Consider the following 13066-nt stretch of genomic DNA (forward strand, 5'->3'; position numbering starts at 1 on the left):
TTAGAGCAATGCCCTGCAGTAGCATCACCACCCCAGCACACATGTCTCACAGTTCAAACCTTGCTGATTCCCAAAACCCACAGTGTACAAGCCTGGGAGCCTGAGCCAAATCTCATCTTACAATGTTAGCATTAAACCCAGCAAGCTCTACAGCATGAAAAAACCCCTTTTGTCACAACAAAGAAATGCAACAGTATTTGGATTACTGGGGAAAATGCCTGTATTTCATATACCAGATGGTATTTTGGCCTTTCCTGCAGATCTCCTGGTGTCCCAACAGGAGCTCCAATGCTCACAGCACCCCCAGTTCAGGTTGCCTACGTGGTGGTGTGGTTTTGCCCTGACCCACCACCCCTTGGTGGGTGGGAGGCAGGATGTAAGTGAGCATGGCAGTGTGGCACCCTGGCCCTGGAGAGGGGAACACAGATCTGACAGTGATGTGCGTGGACTTGTCTTGGTAGCAGCAGCCTTAGGATTGCCATTGCTGAGATGGTCCCAGCCACTGCTCGTTCAGTCTGCAACCAGCAGCCTGGAGCCTGAGCAAGCAGCCTGGGAAGCTGTGTCAGAGACAGCAAAATGCACTGTGAAACATATTAAGGGCTTGAAAGCTTGTTTGTAGGACTTGCCCCACTGATGGGATGTTATGGGAAACGACACATTGATGTTGAAAGCCTTAAATTTTCCTCAGGCGTATTGACAAAACCCACATGCTTCTCCTTAGGCTGTGAAGCAACAGGGAAGAAAATATTTGCTTTCAGCTAATAAAACCCAATTTAGTTGGTTTGGTTTGCTTTGCTTTTGCTGCTGATGCTGTGGAAAAAACAACCCATTCATCAGGGGACTGCAGGCAGGTTTCCCACCATCTCATAATATCATTGGGGGCTTTCCTGGGTGCATCCTACCTCACTTCACCCTTACTGTGGTTTTAATGCAGGTGCCATGTGCTTATTGTCCTTTATCCATCAGGTAGGTTGTCATCACCTGGCATCTCCTCTGCTTCAGGTGAGGGCAGGAACACCAGCCCCAGCAAGGAAGGATGGTGACAAAAGGCAGCATCAGCCCCTTGTACCCAGCAAGGCTCAGGTACTCTCAGGCAACCTTTGGACCAGCTTCTTTCATTTCCACTTAATTCCATGTTTATCTGCCATTTCAGATGAAATCATAACAGGACACTACAGGAAGCAGCCAGGTTTTGTTACTCAGATGTAAAAGGCAGGCACCAGAGCTCTCCACAGTCTCAGCATGGAATTTCAGGGGGAAAAAGTAACTTTGACTTACCATTTTACTCCTTAAAAATGGTAACAACTCAACATAACATATACATAACTCTAAGGAGCCCTATACAAGTGATGTTGGGAATCAAATCTGCCTTCAGATGTTTGGAAATGCCTCACTTAACATTCTGTGCAGGACTTTAAATTAGTTAGTGCAGTTGTACATACAGTGACACCACAGATTTTTTCTGATGAAGTTCTGCTTTGCTCAGTGCTTGGACAACCCTGCAGTGTTTCTCCCTGTTCTCTTCATGGGGTTTTCATCACAGACCCTGTGTGGGATCAGGTTCACTGCTGTACTTCTCTGTCCTACCTCTGCTTCTTGGTCATGAGTGGACTTCCTTAATATATATATATTTAATTGTATCCCAGACATGTTGTACAGTGTCTTGCTTTGTAATTGAGGAGCGGAGGCACTGAAGAGCTGTGGAGAGTGGTTTTTCTTCCAACTAGAAAATTTCTGGGGCTTTTCTTAATTTCTGGGTTATTCATTTATTTAAAGCACTTTTTTTTTTTTTTTTTAGTGGATTTTCACAGCTTTCTGAAGATTCAAATCTACAAAACTGCCCCTGTATGTCTCAAACCATGGCACCAGTTTACTAAGGGAGTGCTCAGCCCTTGGAAGTGCTTTGTTTTCTTTATCTCGTGGCTTTTGTGGCTAATGACACCAGGGTCCTATGGACAGGAGTAATCTTCCCAACGGAGCCCTGATTCAAGGGCTTTGATGATCATGGTGCTCCCCATAGCTGCATCTTGACACATTCAAGCAGAACTTTATTGCTTGAGCCAGGAATGATGTAAGGGAATTTTGTCAACTTTGCTATTGAAACTGATGGTTTATGTTTAGAATATTCCTTGTCTGCTTATGTACATGGTTGGAGAGTTCATTTACTCTGTAGTTAATTGCTTACCTGTTTGTCCTTGCTAATCTTTCCTTCCTGTTTTGTCTTTCATGGCAAGGGGCTTAGTTTTCTTACGTTCAGCATCTTTTATTCATTTGGGTTTCTGTTTCTAGCCATTTCAGGGCTTGTCTGCATTTAGGAACAGCCAAACTGGCTGCAGTAATTTGTGCCCCATCATCAGTGTTTGGCTACTGCAGCAAGACTTTGTTGGTCATTGTTCTTCATGGAGCCATGTTCTTGCGTGAATGTGGTGCATTTGGTGCCCTGTGGGGGCTGGGCTGGGGCAGAGTAATGGTTTCAAATAGCCTGTCATTTCTGTGGTAGCTGGGAATAGTCTGTGGAACATGGTGGCAGGACAGTATCCTGTAGCTCAGTTCACTTCTGCCTTCAACCTAACAGCTTACTTAAGCAGCTTCAACACCTATCTAACCTCTCGCCCCTTCCTCTCTGAACAATCTCAGTTCATCCTCCTTCACCTGCTTCTGCATCTGGCTTCCAGCTGCTCCAGGCTATGATGAGCCACCATTCAAGCCTGCCAGCAATTCCAAAGGATTTCTTGAATGTCAGTATCATTAATTTGGATGCTTTTCGCCAAAAATGCCTTTGCTCCAGAAGGAATCCTGTGAGTTGGAAGCCACTGGTGGCATTTTTACCAGGACCTATGTATTGCAGGAGCTCAGATCTCAGTGAACAGCAGTGATGAGGGCACCTGGATCACTTATATGCTATTTAAAACACTGCCTGTTGCCTTGAAGTGATCCAGGCAGGTGATGAACCATCATTATGGAAGGATTTGTATTTCTCTCCTGTAATCCAAACCAGAAAATCATCTATCTATACAGTGAAGTTGCTGTGTTCGTGGTTGCTGAATGAGTTTGTTGTTGGATTGAATATGTAATTTGATGAGAAATATTCAGGGGATGGAGGTTTGAGGTGGAGTGAAAGTGTGGGTTTTCATCTGTCTGATCAGATTGAAATGACTGCTTTCAGGACATCCCCTTCATCCCCAGAAGAAACAAAACTTGGAAGCAGTTTCTCAAAGCCGTGGTTTCTCTCCAGGGCTGCCATAGACCAAGCTGTAGACCATGAGTTATGTGAATGTAAAGCTGCTCTAGAATTGCTGTGTGATAAGCTAAGCCAGCTGAAAGCCTCTCCCTGAGCCCATAGCCATTTTCCTCCACTGATGAGCTTCAGCGTTAGAGGTTGTGAGCCAGTGAGTGTTGCCTTAATGTCTGAACAGTAGCAGAGGACAGTTAGAAACCATCCAGTTGTGGGAAATCTGAGTCATGAAAGCCATTGGGTAAATTTGAATCTATTATTCTAGCTTGGAGAAGAGACCATCTGGGTAAGTAGAAGAATGTGTCCTTACTCAGGGAAGAGTCATTTCAAATGGCAAAAGAACTGTCCTGAGCCTGAAAAATCCACCACACTCAGGTTAAAAAGACCAGCTTAGAACAACACTGATTCAATGTTTTTATGTCAGCAATCCAGGAAAGGGGCATAATGTTAAAATAGTTTTAAAAGTGATAAAATACTTTTGCTGTTGTTTACCAGCTATATAAAGGAGGAAGGCTGGGAAATTTCATCAGAACTTCACATTATAAAGTGGCTTTTAGAGATTTTAAAAGAAATCTTGTATTTGAACTCCAAATTCCATGACAGGTCTGCTTTAAACAGAAAGCTGGGAAAGAAATGAGAGGATCTCCCTGTGGCCACATTGCGGTGAGATCAGCTAGGCTGGGGAGACAAGCTGGCTTCTAGCTTGATTTGCTCTGGTTTGCCACCTGGCTCATCTCTGTAGGTCAGGCTTAATGATTGGGTACACAGGTGGTCTCCTGATGGACATGCTTCTCCTGTGTTTGCCCAAGACTCATAGCAAACAGCCTCATCTTCTGGCTCTCCTGGCACTTGCACTGGTAACTATGCCCAGGTAACTCCAGTCTAACTTTTGATTTTCACAGAGAGCAGGTCCTGCATGGCACAGTTCCTCCTGGATGCTGGCTGAGACAAGGCTGAGAAGTGGGATGAGTCTGAAGGGGAGTGGCGATCTGCTGGTTGACCCAAGTAACAGTGGAAAGGGGGGTGAGTAGCTCATGATTTACCCAGCATTGAGCTGTGATTGTGAGTGGGGAAATGAAGGCAGTGTGAGGGAAACAAGCTGAAGTGAATGGCTCCATCCCTCTTGCTGTGTATCAGCCAATTTTTGTGGGATTCATTGCCCCCAGAGTGCATAATGAAAGCACCCTCAGTCATTATCTCGAGAGACAGCCTTCATGGCTTGCTGGTACCACCTCTGCTGGAGACCCAGCAACAACAGCAACCCCCAGTGAGCCTAACCTGCACGGAACAGTGATTGCTGAGCTCAGGAGGCAGAAACCAGGTCTGATGCCCTGGCAGGACAGGATTTGCAAGAAGAATCCGTGCAGGTACTGCTGCAGAACATGCAAAGGCCCATGGGGCTTCCTCTCCACCCTCGCTTTAGGCAGCAAATGGTAATTCTGAGCTTTATTGTATTTTTTACAAGCATAGATGTCCAAACCCTATGCTACAGACTCATCATCACCATCTTACAGATGGGGTCACTGAAGCATAAAGAAATGAAATTATATCCCTGGAACCACTAACTGGCCAAATGACAGGGCTAAAAATAGAGTGCAGATATTCAACCTTTTACACAACCGTTTGCCATTCTTAACTCAAGAGATACCAAAGAAGTTAGCTAAAGCAGATAACAACTATTTAACTGAATACGGGTACTGAATCCTCTTGGTAAGAAGCTTTCACGAGCTGCTCCACCTAGATTGCTCTGATAAATCAACACATCTCTGGATAAAAAGTGGTTGACAGAAAGGACAGCGAGCCACATATGGCTGTAGCGTGCATCAGTCACACAGACTCTAACATGTTGAGAAGGTCCAAATGCTTTTGAAAGCTAATGGTGTGTGCAGTAATAGCTGCTGGCCCTGGCATCCAGGCTGGCAGCTGGTGCCACTAATTGGTAGCCCTGAGGATGAGCACGTGTGCAGGCAACTGGTTTTCAGGCATGGCGGACGGATGAAGGTTCCTGCTTTGCTGATTCCATCGCTCAGCATAGTCTTTAATCAAGATGAAAAGTCAAGAGACCGCGAGGGGCTAACAAACAACAGCTTTGCTCCATTACCAGAGTCCGGCTCGCTCGGACCTGACAGGCATTGCCTGGAACAGCCAGGACAGCAACAGCTTGCGAGGCTGCCTGAGCTGCAGCTGTTCTCCTTCCCTGTGGTGTCTGCTGGACATCACTAGAAATAGCATCCCAGAATTATCTGTCTGTCTCTGGCCTTTTCAGGGATGGAGGCTTGATTATTTGAGGGGTGGATGTCAAGTCATATAAAAGCATCCAAACACCTCCAGCTAAGCCCAGCAGAAATAAACAGCCTGTCTGATACAGGCTTCAAACACCTACTAGTGATGGCATTATCATCTCTCTTCCCTTTCTCTTTCCTAGTCTCTGCCTTGTGGAGTGCTGGAGAGATGTAGCCTTGTAAGGCAGGGCCATAGCAGAAAGAGCAAGAGCACTGGAATGGTAAAGAAGGTTCTCAGAGGCTGAAGCTGTTAAAGGAGATGCCATGCATTGCTGAAGCCAGTACAGAGCATCCAGCCCATAGATGGAGGGCAGCTTGGAAAGATGGTGTGTTACTTGAGCTGTGCAAAGTGGCGGGTACCACCTGTTTGCTTGATGACAGGAGGTTACAAGGCATCCTCTGTGCTTTTTTAACCCTGGCATATCCTGAGAATCTTAACCTGGAATTAACCCATTTGAACAGTATCCAGTTTTGTCCCCTTGAGAGCTGAGCTGGCCCAGACCTGGGAGTTGCAAAGTCCCTAGGAATCTCTCTCTGATGCTCTGCAGATGGTCTGGGCCCTGCTCCAGTCTCCTGGATGAATTGGGATAATTCAGATTGCAGATCTTTTAGGGAGACTCTCCCTGCATAGCTGACTGCAGTCTGTGGTCCCCAGTTCTTGTCAGATCTCAGAGCTGGTATTTTCCCAGTAACTTCCACTTAGTGGTTCCAGAGTGTCACAGTGAGACACAGAAAGAGATCTAAGCACACTTATCATTAACCTTCCCACCATTCTCCAGAAATACCCTGTCCCATTATGCTTGTGACTGAGTCTGAACCTTGCTCCAGATGGCTGTGGGCTGAGGAGTTGGAATTTTACTGCAGTCAGAGCTCAGAGATGCACAAAAGAGGGAAATTGTGAAATTGCAATGACAGGGTTGGTCGGGTAGCTTATGATGTTCTGGCTTTAGAGAAATCCATGCCTAATGTGCCTGCATGGCAAGGTAAACTAAAGACCATATAATTCTATTTAGGCTTAACGTTACAGAAGGAAGCCCATGTCTCCTGGAGTCCTTGCTGTCTGCAAGCATTAAGGCCAGTTTCTACACGTGTTGCTCAGTCACTCCCTGTTAAAGACTTTAGGATAAAGTATTTCTGGGATTTGGTTAGTACACAGCTTAAAAGCCTGGCTCTGCCATATTCACACTTTCTTTAGACATCATGACCAGGCATAATGTGACTGTACAGGGATTCATAGAGGAGAATGAGCCCCTTGGTCCTTGAACCCCTTTATCCTTTCTTCCTGCTCTCCTGCTGCTATAGGGAGGATCTTACTGCTTATTAATTCTAGTTGTCCTGACGCTGAGCTCAGGACGAGGGAGGAAGCCAGACCAGGGCTTGTTTCATGTTAATGACAGGATAAGAATATGGTATGTGAAGTGCTGGGGTGAAATTCTTCTCTTGGGCCAGGCATGTGTAAGTGGACAGTGCATGCCTGGAGATGGAGGCTCAGAAAGGAGTGAGGAAGCACCTTCCCTTGCTCATGTGAGGGGTGGTGTCGCATTGCTCTGTATCGCAGTCTGGGTGTCCTGTGGCTGAAGCTGAAGTCCTACCTTGGCACACAGAAGGGGAGTTGGTGGAGCCTGGGCACACCTTGAGCCCTGACTCCACATCTCTACTTCCCTTCTGTTTGTTTCTCCTTCTACATCACTTCGATTGCAGTGGGCTTCAACAGGGGTACCTGACCTTGGACAGAGCCTTGGGTGACATGGTCTAGTGTGAGGTGTCCCTGTCCATGACAGGGGATTGGAACTGGATGACCTTAAGGTCCTTTCCAACCCAAACCATTCTATGATTCTATGATTGGCATTTGTCACTGCATTTTCTCTCCCCACCTTCCTGCTTCAGTTTTGATTTGTGTTGCTCTCCTGATCTTAACAGTCCTATTTCTAAGCTTGGAACGTTTGAGAGTGTTTGAACTCAGCAAATATATTCTGTTCTGTTCGGTGTGGGACTTCTGAAAAGGTTAGTTGTGTTTTAATACAGCAACATTAGTGCATTGAGGTTAGAGACTGTATTTTAAACATGCAAACAGATACTCTTCACAATAGCTGCTTCATCTTTCACTGTATATTAATAATACAGGAAGTTCTGGATCATCTGTCCCTGTCATTGCTACTGCATATTGATACAGTCACAAGGACTCACTGGTAGAGAGTGAGGATGTTCCCTGACCTTTTCCCTTCTCCCAGCAGTAAATTCTACACATTCTGTACAGGCAACCAACACTGTATCCTGGCAGGATTATTTTGGTAATGTACATATTTTAGTAGTGTCCATAGAGTCTGGATATAACTGAGCATGAGGTCAATGCTATTCAGAAAGCCGGAGTTGGTGCAGACCTTGATGTTCCCCTGGCTAATATGATCCTCTTCTTTGCCAGACAATGAAATCTAATTCCTATTCATGTTTCTGATATCTGTCTCATATCATTGCAGGGTCCAAGCATCCATCACTGGACACAGTCCTGCCTGGAAAGCTGTAGGACAGTAGAAAGGAGGCTGCAGGGGGTCTGGGGAATTTATTTAGTTAACCCCATGCCTCTGAGGTTGCAGTGAGCTTCAACAGGATGATGTAGATTTTTGAAGACTGAGTTTGTAGAGGAGTGAAGTGGTGTATATCTCCCATAACAACTCTTTTTGTCAAAAAGGTAGGAGGGAGCTACATTGCTGAGCTCTCAAAGTGGGCAGAGGCAGCACAGATGGGATGGGTTGCCTGTCCCTGCCTACAGCTCCCCAGCTACTGCTGGTACATCCCCTGGGAGGGATTCTCTCCTGTCTCTACAAAAACAACTTAAGCCTTAGAAACCTGGGCACTCTCCTCATGCCCTGCAACATCTGTGTGGCAAAGAGAAGCTAAACCTCTATTTTCTTCATGAAATTCAAATTCTTCCCTTTTGGGTACCTGTTTGCACCATTGTCCATGCAATTAGGGCTGGCCCTGGTGAATGTTTGCAGAGGTACAGTGTGGAAATGTGGGGTCTGGGGGTCTCCCCTCCATCTGCAGACACAGCTACTGCATGCCTGTAGGAGCAAATGCTGGCAGCTGCCAATGAAATGCTTTAGTTCCCCTCGCTCTGAAAGCCATGGTGCAGCACTGCCTTGTTATTCCAGATGTAACAGTGATAGATGTTCCTCCTTTACTCTGTCATATTGTCAGTTGATGGCAGCTGCAGGAGCTCAGCTCAGGGAAGGGTTTTCCCTCACTGATGTCAGAGCTAGGTGCCCGGCTGGAGCTGTGCCCTGCTTGTGTGGGGTGAGCACAAGAAGACTCGTGTCCTCATGGGGAAGTACATGGGAGAGGTGACATTGCTGGAGAAACACATGTTGGCACCCACGGGCAGAGTGCTTGGAGCCAGACCTCGAGGGAGTGATGGGGGACTTTCTGGAACATCAGTAACAAGGACTGAGTCCCTCAGAGCTGTTCAGGCACTGCTCATTGTAGCCCCCAGACTGATGTAATTAGTGAGACATCCTGCTTTATGTAATAATGTGTTCTGTGTGACTCACCCTAATGAACAAACCCAATACAATGTGCCTCCTAATGGGACACCTTGTCTTTATGTCCCAGCATTTGCTATGAATTATTTAAGGCATCTGGAGGGATTTGTGAGTAATGAAATCTCTGCTGATTCCCATCTCACCTCAGATGTCTCCAAAGGTCTGGTTAGAAACTTGGTTCTGTTTCAGGCTTGTCCTTCCCTAGCTAGCTTGAACATTTCTCCATCTTCTCATCCTCTACTTTAACTTAGTCCTTGACTATGTTTCCTTTGCCTCCCCTCAACATGATAAAAAAGACACATCATTCCATATTTGATGTCTGTCTTGGGCATGCTAAAGCTAGATTTGTTGGGAAGGGAAGAGGATCTTGTTCAGGGAAGTGCATGCAAGGTGTGCTTAAGTGCTTTCAAGGTCTTGGACCTCACAGGCCCTCTCTCTTACATTGCATTTGAGATCCTAAGGGCCAGAGAACCACAGAACCAGCCATGGCTCTGGGTTCCCTTTCATCAGGGCCATACAAGCTTCAGTCAAAGGAAGCTGGAGATCCTTTGAAAGCCATGGTTTTATGAAGCCTATCATGGATAAGTCATAGCAATGAGCAGACTAAAGGTAGGTGAAGTGGATGGGAAGTGCCAGCTACCATACATACTGTATGACCTACTGCAAACCCATAGTTTCAGTGTGTCCATTGTTGGTTCTTCTGTTGCAATGAGGAAGTTTGTTGAGGGGAAAAAAAGGCTGAGGAGGGGAGGGAGCACAGGACTGCTTGGCTTTGTTGTTCAAAGGAATGAGCAGATTAGGTCTGTTCATGGGTGGGGAAGCTGGGAGCGGAATCACTTCGATTTAATGGTAGAGTTGGTGTTAGTTTTAAAACAACCACAAAAGCAAACCCAAACCTTCACATTCACTTTTTCACTCCATGCCTTTAGGTTACATTGAATTTGAGGCTCTGTGAAGACATTCTTCTAGCTGTGGCTTTGGAACAGAGACCCTGAAGGGAACATTGGGAAGATTAAAGATTCCTTCAAGAGAATGAAGAAGAGCAGACAGCCAGGATTTCCCAGAGGTAAGAGCTGGTGCAGAGCCTTGGTGCTTTTGTAGCAGCTCTGAATCTGCCACTGATGATGGCCAAAGGGAATAAAAATGAACATCTGCCATCTGTGGCTTTTGACCAGAGAGGGGTGATCCGTCTTATTCCAGCAATGAGAGTCTGATTTAAAGCACTTTGTGCACTGCTTTTACTGACATTAGAAGGGCACAGATGGTAGGTAGTGGCTCTATTTTTAGGAGCTTGCTTGGGATTGTAAGCCTACAGTACAGTAATGGATAGGGAACCAGTCTCCCTTGAAGGAAATTAGTTGAGAGGCTTTTGTGGAAGCCAGAGTAAAGGGATGGCTCTAACAGTGCTGCAGTGAGTGGGGCTCTGATCCAGGCTCTGCTTCCACCACACACAAATGCCTCCAGTTCTTGGCCTTTCTCTGATCTGGTGGACATTGCCTGAATCCTAAACCACCCAAACTGTGAAATGCTAGGGGAAAGCAGTTTAGGGACCAACACCTTGAAATACCTCCCTCAAAAAGCAGTGGCCAAGTTGTGCAGATGTGTTGGGATATTTCTATGCTATTTCCCTGAGTAGGAGGATTTAAAGGAGCACTTTAAAACCAAAGCCAGTGTTAGTTTTAGGCACAACAGCTTAACTACCTCAGAAGTTTTATGCAGCCATTATAGAGCAGATCTTTATAAGGTCCACCCCTTTGTCTCACATTTAAGGACACACAGTCAGTCTGACTGCCTTAAATATCATCTCTATTTTACCTCCATTACCTTTTAGTCACAGGATATCACGGATTTTAGTGCCTTTAAATGGGCAAAATCCCTTTTCCTTGATGCAATTCTTCCTTCAACGGGCTTGGAGCAACCTGGTCTGGTGGAAGTCGCCCCTGCCTGTGGCAGGGGGTTGGAACTGGATGAGCATTAAGGTTCCTTCCAACACAGACCAGTCTTAGATTCTGTGAATTCCTTGTTTTTCCTTGCTTACATGTCTGTGGCTTTTACTTTCCCCATTAATCTGTCTTTAGATCAACCCAGGAGTTTCTCACCTTTACCCTTCCAGTTCTCTCCTGCATCCCACCAGGGAGGAGTGAGCAAGTGCCTGTGTGGGGCTCAGTTTCTGGGCAGGTTTAAACCATGGCAACTGTCAAGGCTTGAAGGAATGTCTCCATGCAAAGACCTGGCCTTAGTAGTCTTAATCAGACATCCTCCTATCCTCGTCTCCTCACTCCTCCTCACTGCAGAATAAAAAAGCCCTGAGAAAATCAATAGTTCATATGTGTATAGTTCAAAAGAATACAAATAATCACGTTACCAAGATTTACATTCATTCCTGATATAATCTTCCCCACTGGGGAAGTTTGTCTTAACCTCTACAACAGCCTGCAAATGCTTTGCCCAGTAGATTGATGTGCTCTGTCAGTTAGCTGGTCTTAGTCAGAGGATGACTTGGCTCTGCTCCCCTGAAGACAATAGAAACATATGGGATATTATGGGAATAAAATCTGAAACAAACCAGAGCCTATAAGACCAGCATGATGGCTAATTCTTCCCAAGATGCAAAGTTTAAAAACAATTAAGACAGAGGCAAAAACTGTTCTAGCAAACCCTTCTCCATGTGCAAATTTACTATTAGCAATTGCAAATTGGACAGTGAGTTGAAATGCTCCCCCGTGAAAAGGGGGAAAGCACAAAAGCTTGTGCCCCTCTCAAATCTTGTTTGTCTCTGTGGTACTTACAGAGCCCTCATTAATGAGGTATTTAAGCATGTTACAACCTCATTGCAGCCCATGAGAACAGCATTCATTCTGCAGCATAAATTGAAGTACAGGAGCTATGTTAACAGTTAACTTGGCTCAGCTGTCCTGGGAACAGCAGCCTGCAGCATCCCACAACTCAAATCTGCATATCCTTCTTGCTGTTATGGACAGGCTGCATTGCAAATCTCATCTGCTGCAGTGGAAGGTGACAAGATCCTTTTAAGATCTTTGGGTTACTTTGTCTCCCCAGGTTCAGTCATTAGGTGACTCTTTACAAAGCAGGAACGTGGGGGACAGGCACAGCCCCAGTGGCCCATCTGTCTTGGGTTCATAGCCTGATCCACCCAGGGTGAGCATCCAGATCCTCCATGGAGTTAAGAGCTGGGGCCATCTGCAAGTCCGGCGTCCGGCTACGCCTCAGGGGTAATTCTTCACTTTACAGCAGATGCAACTCAGATGCAAGTTCAGCTTGTTCAAGGATAGGCAGAAGGTCTATGGCCCTCCAGTATAATGGCAATGCTCAAGTGAGTCCAGAGGAGGTCATGGAGATGCTCCGAGGGCTGGAGCAGCTCTGCTCTGGAGCCAGGCTGGGCTGGTGCAGCTCGGGGAAGGTTCCTTAACAGAAGACCTTAGAGCAGCTCCAGTGCCTAAAGGGGCTGCAGGAAACCTGGAGAGGGGCTTGGGACAAGGGTCTGTAGGGACAGGACAAGGGGAATGGCTTGAACTTGCCAGAGGGGAGACTGAGATGAGCTCTTAGGCAGAAGCTCTTCCCTGTGAGGGTGCTGAGGTGCTGGCACAGGGTGCCCAGAGAAGCTGTGGCTGCCCCATCCCTGGCAGTGTTCAAGGCCCCAGTGGACACAGGGGCTGGGAGCAAGCTGCTCCAGTGGAAGGTGTCCCTGCCCGTGGCAGGGGCTGGAACTGGATGAGCTTTAAGGTCACTTCCAGCACAAACCAGTCTGTGATTCTGTGATTGCATGAAATCCAGCTGCAAGTCCTCAAAAGCCCAGGGGAGCTGGCTATGGCTGAGGTCCTGGGCTCTTTCTGCCAAATGGGTGGCTCTTTACACCTTGCAAAAGTCTCTGCCTTGGACTGTGGTGCAGATCAAGCGCAATTCAGAGAGGTAACATTGAGGACACAGCCCCCAGGAAGAAGGAGCAGATTTCCCAAAGTGATGTTGAAACCTTACCTCAGAGCTGAAGT

General features: G+C 46.4%; 1 protein-coding gene across 1 annotated transcript in view; it reads right to left on the reverse strand.

Annotated features, from left to right (window-relative positions):
* Positions 1-2184: 2184 nt before the first annotated feature.
* PTPRT (protein tyrosine phosphatase receptor type T) overlaps positions 2185-13066 on the reverse strand; it is a 548712-nt gene continuing 537830 nt past the window's right edge. The window contains exon 35 of the transcript XR_009728966.1: positions 2185-2194. The gene's annotated coding sequence lies outside the window, so the exon portion shown is untranslated. The remainder of the gene's footprint in view (positions 2195-13066) is intronic.

This window comes from Neopsephotus bourkii, unplaced genomic scaffold (genome assembly GCF_033783945.1).
Source record: "Neopsephotus bourkii isolate Nb327-2 ecotype Australia unplaced genomic scaffold, CSIRO-AGI_Nbou_v1 NB_1737, whole genome shotgun sequence".
NCBI lineage: Eukaryota > Metazoa > Chordata > Aves > Psittaciformes > Psittacidae > Neopsephotus > Neopsephotus bourkii.